A 7,666-nucleotide genomic window follows, 5' to 3' on the forward strand; every position below is an offset into this window, starting at 1 on the left:
CTCTGGGGAACTGAGACCCTGCAAGTCTGCAGCACGGCCAAAACAAAGCAAACAAACAAAAAACAGATAAGAAGAGTGAAATTTCAAAAGTCTTGTCTTTCCCATGATGACTTCTTTGAAATGAGCATCTTACAAAAAATTAGGAGTGACCGTGTTTCACTAACACCTGAAATACAAAATACATACTCAGCCTGCCTCTTGGGGAATCCAGGACTGGAGATATATATATACATATAAGAATTAAGAAAGACTTCCCTGAGAAAAGAGTAACTTCTCTGGGAGCATCAAGATGAGAAGGCAGATAGGAGAAAAGGCTGGCCAGCACTGGGCAGAGCATGTGCAAAGGTCCTATGGCAGCCTGGAGATTCAGAGAGCTGAAGCCAGAAGTCAGCGGGTGAGACTAGAACAGAAGGCAATGCGGAGCGTGTCCCACGAGGGGCCAGGAGCCAGGGCACACACGGTTTTGTGGGCCACCTGGAGGCGGTTCATCTTTGTCCTCCAAGCCCCGGAAAGCTGTCAAAGGGCTGAAGTTAGCAGGGTGTGTGACAAGATCCAGTGGGTGTTACAAAAACCTGCTTCGGTTGTATGTGGGAAATGGATAGGAAGGAGTTCAATTAAGTGATGCTTGTCCCCAGAGAAGATGAGAGGAGCCTTGATTAACAGCACGGGGGTCCGAATGGAGAGAAGCGAGTAGATTGCGGAGACAAGTGGGATCAGAAGCAGGTCTAAGGACAAGGGCGCTGTCAGGGCGCCTCTCAGGTTTCTCTCTTGCTGGAACTGAATGAATAGGGGTGTCATTCATGGAAACGGGGTGTGGCAGGAAGTGGGACGTGAACCCCAGGATCTCTTTTCTCCTTCCTCCCGTGACTGCATCGAGTCCCCGTATGGGCCACTTCAGACCCCCTCGGGCCCCTCTCCCTTTGGCTCCAGCTCTGCCAGGGCTCTGAAGGGGCTGCAGGCACCGCTGGCGGGACGGACCGGCGGACGGGCGGACCGGCGGACCGGCGGACGGGCGGACGGGCGGACCGGCGGACCGGCGGACCGGCGGACGGGCGGACCGGCGGACGGGCGGACGGCTCCGACCGCCGGCGCAGACCACGCCTCCTCCCCGCCCACGCTGGGGCTTCCTGTTGACATGGCCGCTGCCTGGAGTCCTCGAATTCCGAGGCAGAAAAACAAAAGGGTGAGCACCCTAGGGGACCAACTTTTGACCGCTGGGAGACCGAAGCCAGTGGAAAAATTCTTCCGGCATTCTCTCCCAGAGGGCTGGTCTGCGCAGGAAGTTTATATAACTCAGAGAAGTCTTGCTCCATGTGGGCCAGTTCATAATGTGCATCGTCTTCTTAACGTTCCCTTCTTCCTGCCTCACGCTTCTTATTACTTACTTATATCCCTTATTAGAATTTAATAGGATAAGTGATATTCTATCACTTATCACTTACTTCTACTTACTTCTTATTACGTACTTCTATCTTCTCTCTGGGATTTTATTCCCTAATGAAATTTATTAAGACCGCAGAAGTCCCCTGCCTCAGACTTTTCTCCTAGGGGACCTCAGTCTAAGCGGTAATCAGTTCAGTTCAGTTCATTCGCTCAGTCGTGTCCGACTCTTTGCGACCCCATGAAGCCCAGCACGCCAGGCCTCCCTGTCCATCACCAGCTCCCAGAATTTACTCAAACTCATGTCCATCGAGTCAGTGATGCCATCCAGCCATCTCATCCTCTGTCGTCCCCTTCTCCTCCTGCCCTCAATCTTTCCCAGCATCAGGGTCTTTTGCAGTGAGTCAGCTCTTCTCATGAGGTGGCCAAAGTATTGGAGTTTCAGCTTCAGCATCAGTCCTTCCAATGAACACCCAGGACTGACCTCCTTTAGGATGGACTGGTTGGATCTCCTTGCAGTCCAAGGGCCTCTCAAGAGTCTTATCCAACACCACAGTTCAAAAGCATCAGTTCTTCGGTGCTCAGCTTTCCTCACGCGGTAATATAACCCCGCAAACTGTAACTGGGGACGCAGCTGCAAGACTAGAGCTGGGGCGCCCAGCCTCCCCCGCTACAGCCCACTCCCAAGGTGCAGCCTCTGGACGCATCCACGGGACAGAAGCAGACGTGATACGCTTTTTCTGGGTCACATCTTTTTTTATTATTATTATTATTTTTATGGGAGTATAGTTGCTTTACAAAGTAGTTTTATTTTCGTTGTACAGGAAAGTCAGTCAGCCGGACGCGCACACAGATCCCCTCCCTGTTGGGTCACCGCAGAGCCCTGAGTAGGGTGGCCCCTGTTATCCGGTAGGTTCTCATCAGTCATCTGTTTTATTTATAGTAGTGTACATGTGGGCTTCACTGGTGACTCAGACTGTAAAGCGTCTGCCTACAATGAGGGAGACCCGGATTCAGTTCTTGGGTCGGGAAGATGTCCTGGAGAAGGAAATGGCACCCACTCCAGTACTCTTGCCTGGCGAATCCCATGGACAGAGGAGTCTGGCGGGCTACAGTCCACGGGGTCCGCAAGAGTCGGACACAACTGAGCAACTTCACAGCGTATATATGCCAGTCCCAGCCTCCTAATTCATCCCACCCCCTCTTCTGCCCTTGGTGGCCACACGTTTGTTCTCTATGTCTGTCTCTATTTCTGCATCTTTTGAAAAGGAAATTGCCAACTCTTCACTTTCTTCACCCTCCCCCCGCCCTTGGTCTGGAACACGATGGCCCAGGTGAGTCAGCTTTGAGCGGGTGGAGGAAGACAACATCTGCGGGAGTGGGAAGCAACTGGGCCGCTCCTGGAGGAGAACTGAGCTGCTCGCCTGCCTCTCCGTCTCACAGCTCGGCCTGCACTGTAACCCGCAGGTAGGACAGAGAGGAGGAAGGCCAGATCTGGGGGAAGCCCAGGAGTCCAGCTTCAGACAGTCTATATTTGAGTAGCCTTTGAGAGATCCAAGTGAAATGGCAGCTGATCAGTCAGACATGAACCTGGAACTCAGAAAGGAGGTTTCGACTGCAAATATGAGTTTGTAAGTCATCTCCCTCTCTCGTGTGGCTGGTAATTAAAGTTTAAACGCATCCAAGGTGCAGGGAGAAGAGAAGGGAGCCTGTGGCAGGCAGCTGCTAGGATGGCCACGGTATAATCTCCACCTCCCTGTAAAGAACCTGTCAGTACCGGAGACATAAGAGACACGGGTTCGATCCCTGGGTTAGGAAGATCACCTGGAGGAGGGCATGGCAACCCACTCCGGTATTCTTGCCTGGAGAAGCCCGTGGACAGCGGAGCCTGGTGGGCTACAGTCCATAGCATCACAGACATGACTGAGGTGACTTAGCATACAAACAATATCTCTTAAATGTGGGCTGGAGCTACTGGCTTGCTTCTAAAAAACAAAGGATAGTAAAAGTGATGGGTTGTCCTTGCCAGGATTAGATTACAAAGTCTGGCTTCCACCTTGGCTGTCCTTTCCTCCAGTCACTTGGTTTGAGGGATGCCCACCATGGTGCAAGCTGCCCTATAGATGGACCCACATGGCAAGGACCCAGGGAGACCTCTGACCAACAGCCAATGGGAGCCTGACACCCTCCGTCCAACATCCTGTGAAAAGACGACTCCTGCCAATAACCACGTGGAGGAGACCGAAAGCAGCTTCTATGGTCTTGGTGGAGATTTCGGGTGATGACTCAGCTCCAGGCAATATCTTCACGGCTGGTGAGATTCCTGCCAGGAGACACCTAGCTGTACAAGAGGCAGACTCCTGACCCAGGGAAGCGGATCATGAAAGCCTGCTCTCTAAGCTGCTGAGTTTGAGGGTCCTTTGTTTCTCAGCAACTGAAAATGAAGGCAGAGTCCAGGCCGGGGCCTTGAGGACCCCTCTCAGTGGCGGGCAGAGAGGAACGCACCTGCAGAGGAGGGGAAGGAGGTGGTCCACGTGGGTGTCCTGTCACCGCATCCAGGAGCAGAGGACAGTTCAAGGAGGAGGGAACAGTTGATGATGGTGGGATGCTGCTGACAGATGGACTAAGATGAGAGAAAAATACCTGACGGACACAGAGACGTGGAAATCCCTGCTGACCTTAGAAATAAGCTGCTCCTTCAGGACAAATGGGCATGGAAAACCTGTTTAAAGTCGCTGAGGAGAAAGTTGGAAATGTCCAAAACTTTTACTAGAACTTTGGCGGGGAAAGCAAAAAGAATCAGAGCAGCGATTGGAGCCGGATGGAGCTTTTTTTTCTTTAGTGGCAAAAACTTGAGTTTAAAAGCCAGTGGGGACTTCCCAGATTACAGGGTGAGGGGTTCTGCCAGCCCCCCAGGAAAGAAGCTTAACTAATGACAGTTACTAAACCCAGCTACTTCAAGTCCCTGGGAGTTGTCCTACAGGAGGACAGCAAGTGAAGAAACAGTTATTCAAGAACTAAATCTCATGGAGAACAGTAAGCATCTGTGAGACTTGAACTATAACACATTCCCTCTCTCCACGTCTCAACAAAACAACGGCAGCTCCAATCTGAACAGCTGTGCTTAAAACATGAGCCCTCCTACCCCCTTAGTTCCCAGTCAAGGTGTAAACTGTTTCACTGTGAAAGGCAAACAACTGTCGTTTCTCATTTCCCCAAACTCCAAGTTGTAGAAGCAAAACTCCTGGCCTATGCGATCGTGCTAAATCACTTCAGTCGTCCGACTCTGCGACCCCGTGGACCGTAGCCCGTCAGGCTCCTCTGTCCGTGGGATTCTCCAGGCAAGAATACTGGCGTGGGTTGCCTTGCTCTCCTCCAGGAGATGCATGACCCAGGGATGACCCAGGCATTTCCTGTGACTTCAGGCAGATTCTTTCCCGCTGAGCCACTCTTGGCAAAGGCAATCAAAATATCAGGGTGCACTTACCCCCAGCAAGTCTTCATCATGATCGGAGAGAGGCTCCATGCCAGGCACTGCCAGCCAAGAAGAGGGGGACCCTGACTGCCCTCACCCGAGTTCACGTCAAGAGAGGCAACCGGAGGACTTCCCTGGTGATGGAGTGGATAAGAATCCGCCTGCCAATGTGGGGACATAGGTTCAATCCCTGGTCTGGGAACATTCTGCTTTCCACAGAGCCACTAAGCCTGTGTACCACAACTACTGAGCCTGCGCTCTAGAGCCTCCGAGCCACAGCAACAGAGCCCACGTACTGAGATGACTGGACCCTGAGTGCCCCAGAGCCTGTGCTCTGCAACAAGAGAAGCCGCCTCAATGAGAGAGGCCTGTGCACTGCAACTAGAGAGTGGTCCCCGCTCCCCACACCTGGAGAAAAAGCGGCAGTGGCATCAAAGACCAGCACAGCCAAAAAGTTTATAAATAAACTTACATGGAAAAAAGAAAGGCGAGCTGAGAAGACTCGAGACCACCCTCTCTGCTCAGTGCCCTGCTCATAAATCAAGAGTGTCCTCTGAAAAAGTGGACCACGGTCCCTGCCCCCAGCTCTGGAGAAAGACTTCAGAGATTTCACCCCAGAGGAAAGGCAGTAAGAAATGGAGAGCTCCATAAAGACAGACAGCACTGACATTTATTTCAGTGGGTAGAATACAGCCTCCATGAATAAACCCTCACATGTACAGTCAATTGATTTTTGGCAAGCGTGCCAAGACAATTCAATGGAGAAAGAAAAACCTTTTCAACAAATAGTGCTAGAGAATGGTACAAAGGAATGCTGTTGAATCCTTATCTTAGGCCCGATAGAAAATGAACTCACAGCAGTGTGTGCACGCATGCGTGCGCAGTTGCTTCCGTTGTGTCCACCTCTGTGACTCCAGGGACGGCAGCCCACCAGGCTCCTCTGTCCATGGGATTTTCCAGGCAAGAATACTGGAATGGGTTTGCCATTTCCTCCTCCTGGGGATCTTCCCAACCCAGGGTTTAAATTCCCACCTCCTGCATCTCCTACATTGGCACAAGGAGTCTTTACCACTGAGCCACCCGGGAAGCCAAGTCACAATGGGCCAATATCTAAATCTAAGAGCTAAATCTATGACGTTGTTCATAGAAAACGTAGGAGTAAATCTCATGACCTTGGATTAGGCAACAGTTTCTTACTATGACACCAAAGCACAGACTGCAACATCAACAAAGCCCCAAAATGGGTAAATTGGGTTTCATGCAAAATTTAAAACTTCCTTGCATGTTTTTATCCATGAAAAAAAAAACCACCATCAAGAAAGCAAAAAGACAACCCCTAGAACAGGAGAAAATGTTTGTAGTCATATTGCCAATAAGAGGCTTGTATCTAGAATATAATAAAGAACTATTACAACTCAATAATGGAAAGATAAATGACCCAATTAAAAACTGGCAAAGGATCTTCACAGGCATTTTTCCAAAGAAGATATAGAAATGGCCAATAACCACGTGGAAAGATAATCAACCTCATTATCCATCAAGAAAATGCAAAGCAAAACCACAATGAGATACCATTTCACACTCACAAGGAGGGCTGTAATCAAAAAGGGAGATGATAACAAGTGTTGGCAAGGATGTAGAGAAATTGAAAACCTCACGCACTGCTGGTGGGAATGTAAAATAATGCAGCCACTTTGGAAAACTATCTGGCAGTTCCTCAAAATTAATGATAGAGTTACCATGTGCATGCGTGCTAAGTCACTTCAGTTGTGTCCGACTTTGTGACTCTGTGGACTGTGGCCTACCAGGCTCCTCGGGGATTCTTCAGGCAAGAATACCAGAGTGGGTTACCATTCCCTTCTCCAGGGGATCTTGCCAACCTAGGGATTGAACCTGTGTCTCCTGCATTGCAGGTGGATTCCTTATGGCTGAGTGACCAGAGAATGCCTAGAGTTACCATCAGTTCAGTTCAGTTCAGTCACAGTCGTGTCCGACTCTTTGCGACCCCATGAACCCCAGCACGCCAGGCCTCCCCGTCCATCACCAACTGCCAGAGTTTACTCAAACTCATGTCCATCGAGTCAGTGATGCCATCCAGCCATCGCATCCTCTGTCGTCCCCTTCTCCTCCTGCCCTCAATCTTTCCCAGCATCAGGGTCTTTTGCAATGAGTCAGCTCTTCTCATGAGGTGGCCAAAGTATTGGAGTTTCAGCTTCAGCATCAGTCCTTCCAATGAACACCCAGGACTGATCTCCTTCAGGATGGACTGGTTGGATCTCTTTGCAGTCCAAGGGACTCTCAAGAGCTTCTCCAACACCATAGTTCAAAAGCATCAATTTTTCAGCACTCAGCTTTCTTCACAGTCCAACTTTCACATCCATACATGACCACTGGAACAACCATAGCCTTGACTAGATGGACCTTTGTTGGCAGAGTAATGTCTCTGCTTTTTAATATGCTATCTAGGTTGGTCATAACTTTCCTTCCAGGTTACCATATGGCCCAGCAATTCCACTCCTCAGCATGTACCTGGCAGAAATGAAAATATATTTCCACACAAAAACACGTACACAAATGTTCATTCAGGTATTGTTCATAATGACCAAAAAGTCAAAACAACCGAAATACCCATCAAGTAAAATGTGGTATAGCCATACAATGGAATATTATTTGGCAATTTTTTAATAATGAAGTATTAAATCCCTGGTAGCTCACTGGTAAAGAATCTGCCTGCAATGCAGAAGACCCCGGTTCGATCCCTGGAGGAGGAAGGCATGGCGACTCACTCCAGTATTCTTGCCTGGAGAATCC

General features: G+C 49.8%; 1 long non-coding RNA gene across 2 annotated transcripts; it reads left to right on the forward strand.

Moving 5' to 3' along the window:
- The first annotated feature begins 707 nt into the window (after positions 1 to 707).
- On the forward strand, positions 708 to 6,581 carry LOC122700663. 2 transcript variants are annotated; one of them, XR_006342857.1, is made up of 3 exons: positions 708 to 1,183; positions 2,205 to 2,289; positions 2,650 to 6,581. It is a non-coding gene; the product is annotated as an uncharacterized LOC122700663 (long non-coding RNA). The 2 variants fall into 2 exon arrangements; XR_006342856.1 differs by having other exon boundaries at positions 2,715 to 6,581.
- The last annotated feature ends 1,085 nt before the right edge of the window (positions 6,582 to 7,666 follow it).

Source organism: Cervus elaphus, chromosome 1, assembly GCF_910594005.1.
Source record: "Cervus elaphus chromosome 1, mCerEla1.1, whole genome shotgun sequence".
NCBI classification, from domain to species: domain Eukaryota; kingdom Metazoa; phylum Chordata; class Mammalia; order Artiodactyla; family Cervidae; genus Cervus; species Cervus elaphus.